The sequence below is a fragment of the Staurois parvus genome, unplaced genomic scaffold (assembly GCF_062004578.1).
Source record: "Staurois parvus isolate SC_StPar_1 unplaced genomic scaffold, SC_StPar_1.0 ptg000051l, whole genome shotgun sequence".
Taxonomy (NCBI): Eukaryota; Metazoa; Chordata; class Amphibia; order Anura; family Ranidae; genus Staurois; species Staurois parvus.
The window spans coordinates 2797407-2811309 of NW_028317847.1; the positions used below are offsets into that span (position 1 = coordinate 2797407).

At 43.7% G+C, this 13903-nt stretch overlaps 1 protein-coding gene across 1 annotated transcript in view; it reads right to left on the reverse strand.

The window, feature by feature from the left end:
* FAM171A1 (family with sequence similarity 171 member A1) overlaps positions 1 to 13903 on the reverse strand; it is a 209170-nt gene that overhangs the window by 97399 nt on the left and 97868 nt on the right. The window lies entirely within an intron of this gene.

Genomic DNA, 13903 nt, shown 5'->3' on the forward strand with positions numbered 1-13903 from the left:
CTAAAGCAATTTTTAAAAAAATGATTAGTGTGGTAAGGGATTAGAATTTCCATTTATCTCCCTTACAACTATTCATCCTCTCTCTGTGTCTTGGAGACCAATGTCGACGGAAACTGAAAGTGAAGGAAAAATCAAAAATGGAATTGTCACCAGAACAGCAATAGAAGGGAAATCTAGCAATGGGAACATTTGTGTTAACTATCTGAGAGCGCACTTCCCTCTCTTTGGAGAGATTTCTTTTCACTTCCTGTTGGTTCTACAGGACAGGATACAAAAAGGAAATCTCATCATAAAAGAAGAATTCCAGCCTGAACCTCACTGATGCTAAAAATGTGCCTTTACCCCTCCCAACACCTATACTGACTAACCTGCGTAAAAAAAGATGTACATACGAGGGAAGTGGAAGCCAAAACAGGACGTTTGAGTTTATATTTATTTATTTATCGAGTTTATATAGCGCCAAAGGGTTTGCTCAGCGCTGTACAATAGAGGGGGGACAATACATGAAACAGAACAGTAACATCAAACAGTACACAAGGGGTAAGAGGGCCCTACTCTTTCGAGCTTACAATCTAGGAGGGAGGGGGTAGAGGCACAGGAGGAAACGGCTGTGGGGGATGGAGTGGTAGGAGGAGGGAAGGGCAGCGGCTGTTAGGTGAGGGTGGGGTAGGCTTCCCTGAAGAGGTGGGTTTTCAGGGAGCGCCTGAAGGTGAGGAGGGAAGGTGACAGTCTGATGGATTGGGGTAGTGAGTTCCAGAGGATGGGGGAGGACCTGGAGAAGTCTTGCAGTCGTGCGTGGGAGGAGGAGACCAGGGAGCAAGATAGAAGGAGGTCCTGTGAAGAGCGAAGGGTACGGGTAGGGTGGTACCTGGGAATCAGGTTGGTGAGGTAGTTAGGGGCAGTGTTGTGAATGGCCTTATAGGTCAGGGTGACTAATTTGAATTTAATGCGTTGGGCAATGGGGAGCCAGTGGAGGGAGAGGCAGAGGGGGGTGGCAGAGGTGGAGCGGCTGGTGAGGTGGATGAGTCTGGCCACTGAGTTCAGGATGGTCTGAAGCGGGGAGAGCCTGCACTGGGGTAGGCCGGTGAGGAGGGAGTTGCAGTAGTCCAGGCGTGAGATAATCAGGGAGTGTACTAGTAGTTTAGTGGTGTCTGGGGGAAGGAAGGAGCGTATCTTGGAGATGTTCCGAAGGTGGAGCCTGCATGTGTTTGTGAGAAATTTGATATGAGGTTGAAAGGAAAGGTTTGAGTCCAGAATGACGCCAAGGACCTTGGCTTGCTGGGCGGGATTGATGGTGGTGTTGTTGGTAGTGATGGAAAGGATGGGGGGGGGGCGCGGGCTGGGGGGAAGATGAGAAGCTCGGTTTTGGAGAGGTTGAGTTTGAGGAAATGGAGCGACATCCAGTCAGAGATGTCGTTTAGGAGGTGAGTGATGCGGGCGGAGAATGTGGGGGTGAGGTGAGGGGTGGATAGGTAGATTTGAGTATCATCAGCATAGAGGTGGTAATTGAAGCCGTGGGAGTGTATGAGTTTGCCAAGGGAGGAGGTGTAGATGGAGAAGAGAAGGGGTCCAAGGACAGAGCCCTGGGGGACCCCAACAGAGAGGGGGAGTGAGGAGGAGGTGGCATTTTTATAGTATTTTTAGGTATTTTATATTTTTTAGGTATTTATATTAGGCATTTTTAGGTATTTTATAGGATAAAAGAACAAATTTCAAGAAGTGGAAACTGCATTTATTTTTTGATATACTCCCCTGCTACATTTATACACTTATCCCAGCGTTTAACTAATGCCTGGAGAGCTTTGGCATAGAAAGATTTGTCAGTACGCTTGAAGCATCCTAGAAAAGCCGGCTTCACTTCATCATTGTGTTCACCGTTCCCACAGAAAGATTTGTCTCTTGTGCAATTTCATGACAGGTGATGCTTCGATTATCCAGGATCAGGCGTTCCACATTCTGAATGTTCACAGGAATGACTGCTGTGGGCTGGGAACCTCCACGGCCGGGATCATCACTGACGGACGTACGGCCAGCTTTGAAACATTTACACCATTCAAATGTCTTACTGCGGCTGAGAGTCTCATCACCGCACTGTGCTTGAAGTCTTCTGTAGATATCAGTAGGTTTTATGCCTTCATTCACAAGAAAGTTCATCACATGCTGCTCCATGCACACACCAACACTGCTGTCTGCCATCTTGATTAATGGCCTCTGGAACAGTCTCCAAAATTTATCAGAAAAAAAAAAAAACTCTAATTCTTCCCCTCCACTAGAGTGTATGAAGTTTCATGGCTGCAGGTGATCCACTAAATTCCATGTGACCATTAAGGCCCATTTACATGTGGTGGAATCCACTTTTCTCAGCAGGGGATCTAGCTGCTGATTAGTGCAGAGCGAGCAGATGACAAATCCGTGTCTGCTCAGTTTATGCAGAGCAGACACAGCCCACTCTGCTCTATGGGCAGTTAGGTGTAAACTTACCGACTGTCCATTTACACCCAACTGCCCTCTGATCTGATCCACCTAGAAGGAGGGGAACGGATCCCCTTGTGTTTTTTTTTTCTTTGTGGACCGGATTGGATTAGAGATAGGCGGGTGGAAACGGACACAAGTCTGCTTACACCCCTGGTCCATAGAAATTCATGGACCAACTGATTCGGTCCGCCTGAAAAACCGACGGGTGGACCTGATCGGATTGCCCTTAGAGACAACTGGGTGTCTGCAATTCTGAAAGTTACATGTTTAGACTTGAGAAGTAAATGGGGTATGCTCCAATCTAAAGATCTGCTAAATGATGGTATTTCCATGCAGAATGAAGAAAAAAAAAAAAAAAAACAAAAACACAAAAAGCAAAGAAAAAGATCACAATTTCTAAAACAGACCCAGTTCTACAATTCCAGTAAAAAATAATGGCAAATGGTAATAAACACGTACAGTATACACAAATGTTTATCCTCTTAAATCACTAGGAGGAGAAATCCCATGGGTGACATCTGTCAGCTGAGCAGGAGGCCAGGAAACATCTTTGAGCCCGGGTTCACACCAATGCAGTATGGGAAACACTGTGACTTCTGTGCGTTTCCCACACTGCATAGTGTGAACCTGGGCTCAGTGGACATACCTGTCCCTGGTGGAAACTGTCAAGAACGCATTTCCCTTCATTTTGAATAGGTTTGCTCTCTTTTTCTATTGTGCATGTGGGATAGAAGTGACAGAAGTGAGGGGTAATCTCCCCAAAAGGGTTATGGTGAGCAAACCTTACATAAAGTTCTAACCTGCCCAATCAAATAAAAATCTGTGGCTGGAGCTTTAATATCACTCTTCACATGCAGTACACTAAAGCAGCACTAAGGCCTTACAGGTATCATCTTAATGTATTGGCTAGTTGAGCGCAGGACAAAGTGTTTGCTACACCTCTTCATTTTTTTATTTATTTCAGGTACTTCTATAGTGCTGTCAATTTATGCAGCGCTTTACATATATATTGTACATTCACATCAGACGCTAACCCTAAAGGGGTGTACAATCTAAGGTCCCTAACTCACATTCATATACAAGGGCCAATTTAGACAGGATCCAATTAACTATGTCTTTGGAGTGTGGGAAAAAACCGGAGTACCCGGAGGAAACCCACGCAGGCACAGGGAGAACATGCAAACTCCAGGCAAGAGGTGCCGTGGCTGGGATTCGAACCAACGACCTTAGTACTGCCTAGCGGTAGTGCTAACCATTTAGCCACTGTGCTGCCCCAATTCATGGCCAAAGGTAAAACAAATCTTATCAAATTAACCCAGTTTTGCAACTTTGACATGTGGTTTGACATGTGCTAATAAAACTGTACACATCACTGCAACTACTTAGCGTATCCAGGTGAATTATACCTTGTATTTTTAGGACAAATTGGATTTCATTTGGTGGTAAATGGTAAAGAATATCTCCCGAACTTTGGAAAACTAGCACAAAACAGTGAAAACAAAATGATAAAAAAAAAAAATGTAGCAGTATATTTCTTGCTATTACCATAATCTACCACCCAAAGTAAATTCTCCTGCTCGTTGTTGTTTGTACCCGTAGTAGGGCCCAGAAACAAAAGTGTGCATTTTACTTTTTTTTTAGCCTACAAAACACACTGAAATGGATACTAAATTAGGAAATGCTTTTTTTGTAATCCTATCTAAAATACACTGACCCTGACCTTGGACCTCGACCTTGAACCGAAGGATACTTGCCAGGGGCGGACTGACCATTTGGGCATTCCCCGAGGGCCCGGGGTTAGTAGGGGGCCTGGTGAGAGGCTCACTTTGCACAATTCACTAAGCGGTATCTTACCGCATCTGAGTATGTGGTAGGATACCGCATAGCATTTAAAAAAAAAAAAAAAAAAAAAACCTTTGAATTCACCAAAAAATGCTACTAAAATACCGCATGAGTTATGCGGTATTTTAGTAGTGAAAAGCATGTGTTAATGTTTCAGCTGTCAGCAGGGTTCCCCACTGGCAGCTGAATGTAAAAGAAAGAATTGCCGGGAATTAAAATAAATTTAAAAAACGGCGTGGGGTTCCCCCCCCCCCCATCCATACCAAGCCCTTTGGATCTGGTATGGATTTTGAGGGGAATCCCCATGGCAAAATTAAAAAATGGCGTGGGGGTCCCCCCCAAAATCCATACCAGACCATTATCCGAGCATGCAGCCCAGCAGGTCAGGAAAGGGGAGGGCAAGCGAGCGCCCTCCCCCCTCCTGAACCATACCAGACCACATGCCCTCAACATGGGGGGGTGCTTTGGGGCACAGGGGTTTCCCCCCCCCCCCAAAGCACCTTGTCCCCATGTTGATGGGGACAAGGGTCTCTTCCCCACAACCCTGGCCAGTGGTTGTGGAGGTCTGCAGGTGGGGGGGCCTATCGGAATCTGGAAGCCCCATTTAGCAAGGGGGGCCCCAGATCCCGCCCCCCTCCATGTAAATGAGTATGGGGTACATGGTACCCATTCACAAAAAGAAAAAAAAAACCTGTAGTGTGAAAAAAGACAGGAGACAGTCTTTTTAAAAGAAGAAAAAAAAAATGTCCCTGAAGCAGATCCAACATCAATCACAATGCCCGCCACCACCCGAAAAAAGAACAAAGAAAAAAGAAGAAAAAAAAAGAGTCCGCTCCCGACGCTGCTGGCTCCCGGCCATCTGACTGCTCCTCTGGATTGACAGTTCTTAAATATGTAAGGGGTGGGGCCACCCAGAGAAATCACTTGTGTGACCCCGCCCCTTGTGGCATCATCAACCGGGGCATGCTGGGTCAATATCACAAGGAGGTGGGGCCACACACATGATGTCACTGGGTGACCCCGCCCCTTACATATTTAAGAACTGTCAAGCCAGCAGAGCAGTCAGATGGCTGGGAGCCAGCTTCGGGAACAGAGCCTTTTTTTCTTTTCTTTTTTTGGGTTGCGGCGGCGGCGGGCATCTTGACTGATGTTGGATCTACTTCGGGGGACATGCTTTTATTTTTCTTCTTTTAATAAAAGACTGTCTCCTGTCTTTTTTCACACTCACTTTTTGTACCATGTACCCCATTACTCATTCACATGGTGGGGGGCGGGATCTGGGGGCCAGATTCCAATAAGCCCAACGCCCGCAGACCCCCACAACCACAGGCCAGGGTTGTGAGGAAGAGGCCCTGGTCCCCATCAACATGATCAGGAACCTGGCCTCCCAATTCCCGATCATTAGAACAAGACCCAGACCTGCCTTTGACAGTTCGGTCTCTATGCTGGGAGTGCGCTCTCAGCACAAGCACAGCAGCAAATATATGCAGCCCCACAGATAAAGACCCACTTCAGTGAAGCTGCATATATGTTGATGCTGATCAGGAAGGGGTTAATCCAAAAACAAAAACCCACAATTTAAAGTGACAAACTCTGGTTTAAAATATAAATTATTCAAGTATGTATTCTTAAATCAAAAAACTACCATCTATTTCTCTCCACCTCCTCCAAATTGTTTTTTGCTGCTGTGATCCAACGGACTGCAAGAGGGTGGCTACATTTGTTCTCCGTAGTCCCACTGTATGTAGGAATGTAGCCACCCGCACTTTCTCACTCAGAAGATGGACTATAGGATTTCTAGTGTGCATAGAGCAGTGAACATGTCCACCACTAACTTGCTATGCTTGTTACAAGCAAAGGAAGTAAGGGGGAAAAGGAGAGGCTCACAAGAAGGCATCAGAACACTGTAACAATTTCATGAAAAATACATTACAATCACCATTAAATAGTAGATGTGTTTGGATTTTTTGTTTGCGAATAGGGATACGGTTTAGAGTCATTTTAGAAGTTCAGGGACTTGCAAAGAGCAAGCTGTAGGCCAGCAGTTCTAAAAATGTTAGTCTGGGAGCACGCACACACTACTGTATATGTCCCCAATCCCCTTCTCAGGACTACTACTCCCAGAATTCCAAGCACCCTGTCCGGTCCTCTCTGCCTGCCTGTGCATGTTGGTGTCTTCAAGATATTAATGTTGGCTTGTAGTCTCTCTTCTGAAAGAACATACAGAAGGGTGACCCTATAGGACCATGCAAGGCAATAGAGAGAACTGAAGATAAAAACTTGCATCAGGAATCTATGGACCAGGTCATTTCAGAAAAAGGACAAACTTAAAAAAAAGCAGCACCAGCAGACAAGGTAAGTGCTGAGGGTAAGCTGCTGTAATTTCTAATAAAATGTATGGGTTTAAAAACCCTTTAATTCTCTATACAGGTAGTTTTAGCATCGCTATCTCAAAAACACTAATTTGAGATCATTGCATCATCAGAGTTAATGGGACAGAATACTAAAAAGAAAAAGTTTAACTTTAGGTGGAGCCTGTTAGGCTGAGTTAGCTCCTAGCTTCTCATTTTTCTTGGATATTCCAACAGTGAGATCTCTCATAATTTCTGTATTCTTGGGAATTTTGGGTGTTTTAGCTCTGCCAGTTACATTCTCTATAATAAAAAATAAATACAAGATCCAGCAAGGAGAGGGGAAAACAGTCATAAGGAATTCAGCAAAAAGATCTCACCAACACTGAAATATAAGTGACCCTTAAAAAAATTAAAAAAAAAATGGGAAGGATACTGACAAACATAATAGTAGTCAACTCTACATACAGTAATAGCAGCAACCTTCTAGGTCTGACCTGCTGAACAGCATTTCCTATGCTCACTGACCACAGGGGGTTGCTCACTTGACACTGCTGTCATTCAAAGAATGTCTTTTATTTTTTCAATAATTGGACAAGGGTAGAAGAAATGACACTTTGCTACAATGTAAAGTAGTGAGTGTACAGCTTGTATAACAGTGTAAATATGCTGTCCTCTCAAAATAACTCAACACACAGCCATTAATGTCTAAACCGCTGGCAACAAAAGTGAGTCCACCCCTAAGTGAAAATGTCCACATTGGGCCCAAAGTGTCAATATTTTGTGTGGCCACCATTATTTCCCAGCACTGCCTCTAGGGCATGGAGTTCACCAGAGCTTCAGAGGTTGCCACTGGAGTCATCTTCCACTCCTCCATGACGACATCACGGAGCTGATGGATGTTAGAAACCTTGTGCTCTTTTACCTTCCGTTTGAGGATGCCCCACAGATGCTCAATAGGGTTTAGGTCTGGAGACATGCTTGGCCAGTTCATCACCTTTACCCTCAGCTTCTTTAGCAAGGCAGTGGTCATCTTGGAGTTGTGTTTGGGGTCGTTATGTTGGAATACTGCCCTGCGGCCCAGTCTCCGAAGGGAGAGGATCATGCTCTGCTAAAGTATGTCACAGTACATGTTGGCATTCATGGTTCCGTCAATGAACCAAATCAGTTTATCTTGGTCTGATCAGACCACAGGACATGGTTCCAGTAATCCATGTCCTTAGTCTGCTTGTCTTCAGCAAACTGTTTGCTGGATTTCTTGTGCATCATCTTTAGAAGAGGCTTCCTTCTGGGACGACAGCCATGCAGACCAATTTGATGCAGTGTGCGGCGTATGGTCTGAGCACTGACAGGCTGACCCCCCACCCCTTCAACCTCTGCAGCAATGCTGGCAGCACTCATACATCTATTTCCCAAAGACAACCTCTGGATATGACGCTGAGCACGTGCACTCAACTTCTTTGGTCGACCATGGCGAGGCCTGTTCTGAGTGGAACCTGTCCTATTAAACCGCTGTATGGTCTTGGCCACCGTGCTGCAGCTTAGTTTCAGAGTCTTGGCAATCTTCTTATAGCCTTGTCCATCTTTATGTAGAGCAGCAATTCTTTTGTTCAGATCCTCAGAGAGATCTTTGCCATGAGGTGCCATGTTGAACTTCCAGTGACCAGTATGAGAGAGTGAAAGCGATAACACCAAATTTAAAACACCTTCTCCCCATTCACACCTGAGACCTTGTAACACTAATGAGTCACATGACACCGGACAGGGAAAATGGCTAATTGGGCCCAATATGGACATTTTCACTTAGGGGTGTCCTCACTTTTGTTGCCAGCGGTTTAGACATTAATGGCTGTGTGTTGAGTTATTTTGAGAGGACAGCAAATTTACACTGTTATACAAGCTGTACACTCATTACTTTACATTGTAGCAAAGTGTCATTTCTTCAGTGTTGTCACATGAGAAGATATAAAAAAATATTTACAAAAATGTGAGGGGTGTACTCACTTCTGTGAGGTACTGTACATACATACACAGTATATATTATGTGTAATAAAAAAAAAAATTATACACACACATATATATATATATATATATATACACACACACACACACACATACATATAAAAACACAACACACGGACCAAATCCTTGCTGAATCTTCTAGAAACTCGTGCCTATGGCACGTCCTATGTTTATGTTGGCGCATTCAGTGATTTTTAAGGGATATTATAACATAAGATTACAATCTTCAAAGCTCTATATTCCATTGTCTTCTCTTTATGGCTTCTAGAAGGAGTCTGTATAAAATCATGGAGAGGAAGTTGCTGAGGACTACAGATAGCAAGTTATAGACACAGCAGTGTATATGCGGACCTTGTTACAGGAGGGAAACAGCCTTATTCCAAGCACAATTAGAATATGCAATATGGAGTAGCTTAAGCTGGCCGTAAACTGGTAAATTTGTCCGAAAAATCTCATCAGTACATTCGACTTGACAAATGTTGTTCTAAAGTGCTTCAAAATTGTTGGTTTTTAAGATTCAATTTTCATATGAATGGCGTTTTGCAAACCAAAACAATATAAAAAATTGTTAGACAATCATTTGTTCAAGAAAAAAAAAAATTCCATTCCTCTTTCATCACTATGCTTGAAAGCAATCATTGATTTGACCCCACTAGGAACGAATGTTCCAAAAACATTTGCACAAAATTCTACTAATGTATTGTGAGCTTTGTGCTCACTATGCACTTTACAATCTGACCATACAATCTTTGCACAATCAGCATCAGATCTACCAAAACTATATATTATGAGGACCTTCTAAACTGTCCAATCAATTGGTATCAAATCAGGCAGGCCCTCGCACCGCATACTTGTTGGTAGAGCTAAAGGAAATAGTGCAATCACATTGTAACATGTGTGAGCTATAGTGAAAGCTGACTGCTTGCTATGCCTTGCTACACAGCAACAGCTCTGTCTGTTTTGGTGACCATTGTCCCCGAGACAGAAAGTGATGGGAAATCCAAAGTGTTATACCTGCTCCCAGAACAGGTGAGGTGTAGCAAGTAAATCATCCAATGGGGACACTGGTTCTGTTGACAACTGTCTAAGAGAATGAAGATTCCTTCTGCATCTCTGGGATAGAAGTGAAGGAAATCTTCCAGGCAGTGACACAGACCGTAAAAATAACTAACATAGGAATACAGGGGGGTTCTAATACAGGAATACGGGGGAAGTGAAGATATTCGGATCTGGGCTTTTAAAAGGCTCCATCCAATTGCTCTGAATGACTAAGGTGTCTAAGTCTCTTTAAATAAAGCCTGTCCTGTGCCCAGGTGGGGCAAAGAATAAGATTCACTGAATAACAATCACCCTTCTGGTGCTTGTACTTGCCTTCCAATTCCTCCCCTGCTGCCCTGGTGGGGCCTCAAGAAAAGCTCAGTGCTTATGGGAATGGGGGAGCAAGTGATAATCTCCTTCATTATTCTACCCATGTCTCTAAGGAAGGCACTAGCAGTGCTAATCCCCAAACCAAATAAAGACCCGTTTGGCCTCATGCAAATGTTTTTTTGAGCTACAGGAGTTTTCAGAATCAAAAAAAGTGATAAAAAGCTGTGTTTTTGCATATGTGTTAATGCCTGTTCTCGCGTCTTGCGTACAAGCATTTTACTGGCCAGAATTCTGGCCACTAGAATGCATTGACGTGTACTGATGTGCGTTTTCACTCTTGAGCGGTTTTTTTTTTTTCTTCTCCTGAACGCAGTCATAGTTTTTCTTTCTGCTTGTAAACTCCCCTGCCACTAAACTCATGAAAATGCCTATAGTGTGCATGGACACATAGGCTAACATGGAGGGGAGTTAATGGGCAGAGAAAAATATAAGCTCAAAATGAAGCCTTAGGGCTCCATGTACACTGCAGCTGATTAACTCATGTTCAGGAGCTGTTCAGTGGTTTTTCAGCAGCCCCTGAACTCACCCTAATATTTTCCTATGTGTCCATGTACACATCTTCGTTTACGGTCGTTTACAAGCATTTGAGTTTACAGTCGTTTTTTTGAATGCACCAAACTTGCATTCAGCAGTCGATTTTATCAGCGTTTCAAACGCAACACGCTTGTAAACGTAGCAATTGGATCATTTTTGAGTCGGAGAACCAAATTTGTTACTCCCCACAGTGCCAAAGTTCAGCAGCAGGAAGAGGACAGGGCAGCCCTGCAGCGAAGCTTTCTACAGAATCCAGCAGCTTGCACACGGTAAGTAATGGATTTAAAACTAGAGAGACAAAAAAAAGTTTTTAGCTAAACTTCAGCTTTAAGGACAGACCTGGGGATAAAAGAGAACTGGGGGAACGCCTATTGGTATACACTGATGGTATGCTAATAAAGCTAAGTGACCGTTATGCTTCCCTAAATACCGTCTTTTCCATAACTTGTTTGGAGATCATTCAGGCTGTCAAAATAACTAAGAAAATCTATCATTTTCTCCACCGATGAGCTGGAATAAGTCGAGGTTGCACCCACTTGTCCAATGAGTGTCTCCATGTCTACAATGCAGTGCTAGGTGCCTTAGCAGCCTAGGCTGGCCATAGATTTTCATCCACACAATTGAGGTGAAAACATGAATCCTCCCAGCTAAGCTAATACACTGACCAGTAGCTGCAGCTGCAGATTGAGAAATTTTCCAACAATCTTGTTAGACACCTATTATTATATTGACTTCTGTCGAGTGGGATCAGCCAGTCATGGACCGAAATGTTGGTTCTGCTGAACGGGACGAATTACGATCCATTTATGGTCAGCTTTAGTGCTAAATAAGCTCCAACCATAATCCGACCTGTACTTTGCACAGGAATTTTTCCAATTTTCCAACAAGCTTGTTAGATAGAAGCCTATTGCTAGATTGACTTCTGTTGAGTGGGAGCAGCCAGTCATGGGCCGAAAATTTTATTTGGTGAATTTCGATCCATTTATGGTCAACTTTAGTGCTAAAAAAAAAAAAAAGCTCCAACCATGCTCCAACCTGTACCTTGCACAGATATTTTTGGAGGGGGCTCCAGAGGAATAACAAGGTGACAGGGAACTACAGCTAAAGTATGCTCCCTATATGCATCTCAAAGCAGAATGTTCAGTTATGACCAAAGTAAACCCTAAATTGCCAAAGGGAAAAGCTCCAGCTTTTATTGCTGCAGTTTTTTTTTTTCTATAAAGCCAGCCCTCTACGTATTCATCACCAGCCGCAGAACAGTCAGTAATTATTGGGAGACTTGCACTACATAACCCTTGCACGTTTCTGACATTTCCACCACATGGGTACTCCAGGCTGCGAAAATCAGAATCTTTAACAATGTGACCTTTCCCAGTTACACAGCAAAAAGCCAACACAGCATACAAACTACTGGTAATGTCTATCATCTTACAGGCCTGCCTGCAACACAGCCCCAGACACTGACTAAAAGGAAAGTATAGTTTAATTATTTAAAGGGCAGTTGCAGGCAGCAAGTAATAATAGTCCATGAGCTGCTTATCCTGGAAATGTTGCATCTGAGTCAGGAAATCCATTTGATTTGCCAATGCTGCAGAGAATGAAGCAGAACATATATTATTTCTGATTCATAGTATGGAAAGTCTGGCTAGAGCTGGTATTTAAAAAAAAAAACAAACAAAACAATAAAAAATAAAATAAAAAAGACTTGTTTAAAAGTAACAATGTCAACTGATACCTCCCGCCCCCACCCCATCAGCGTGAACTCGCCTACCCATGCTCCACCCGTGCTTTATGAGGGGCATTAGTGCCCCTCTCATACAGTGAAGGAAATAAGTATTTGATCCCCTGCTGATTTTGAATGTTTGCCCACTCACAAAGATATGATCAGTCTAAAAATCGAATGGTAGGTGTATTGTAACACTGAGAGACAGAATAGCAACAAAAATTCAGCAGAAATGCATGTCTAACAAATGATGCACTGATTTGCATGTTCATGAGGGAAATAAGTATTTGATCCCCTTCACAAAACATGACTTAGTACTTGGTGGCAAATCCTTTGTTGGCAATCACAGAGGTCACACGTTTCCTGTAGTTGGCCACCAGGTTTGCACACATCTCAGGAGGGTTTTTGGCCCACTCCTCTTGGCAGATCCTCTTCAAGTCATTAAGGTTTGGTGGCTGACGTTTGGCAACTCGAACTTTCAGCTCCCTCCACAGATTTTCAATCGGTTAAGGTCTAGAGACTGGCTAGGCCACTCCAGGACCTTCATGTGCTTCTTCGTGAGCCACTCCTTTGTTGCCTTGGCCGTGTGTTTTGGGTCATTGTCATGCTGGAACACCCATCCATGACCCATTTGCAATGCCCTGGCTGAGGGAAGAAGGTTCTCACCCAAGATTTGACGGTACATTGCCCCGTCCATCGTCCCTTTGATGCGGTGCACTTGTCCTGTCCCCTTAGCAGAAAAACACCCCCAAAGCGGAATATTTCCACCACCATGTTTGACAGTTGGGATGGTGTTCTTGGAGTCATAAGCAGCATTTCTCCTCCTCCAAACACGGCGAGTTGAGTTGATACCAAAGAGCTAGATTTTGGTCTCATCTGACCACAACACTTTCCACTAGTCCTCCTCTGCATCATTCAGATGTTCAGTGGCAAACTTCAGACGGGCCTGGACATGGCTTTCTTGAGCAGAGGGATCTTGTGAGCACTGCAGGATTTCAATACTTGTCGGTGTAGTGTGTTACCAATTGTTTTCTTGGTGACTGTGGTCCCAGCTGCCTGGAGATCATTGACAAGATCCTCACGTGTAGTTCTGGGATGATTCCTCACTGTTCTCATGATCAGTCCAGCCTTGTGTAGGTCTACAATCTTGTTCCTGACATCCTTGGACAGCTCTTTGGTCTTTGTCATGGTGGAAAGTTTGGAATCTGATTGTTTGATTGCTCCTGTGGACAGGTGTCGTTTATACAGGTCACAAAATGAAATTAGCAGCACTCCCTTTAACAGACAGCTTCTAATCTCAGCTTGTTACCTGTATGAAAGACACCTGGTAGACAGAAATCCTGCTGAATGATAGGGGATCAAATACTTATTTCCCTCATGAACATGCAAATCAGTGCATCATTTGTTAGACATGCATCTCTTTTGAATTTTTTGTTGCTATTCTGTCTCTCAGTGTTACAATACACAGAACATTCAATTTTTAGACTGATCGTTTGTTTGTGAGTGAGCAAACATTCAAAAACAGCAG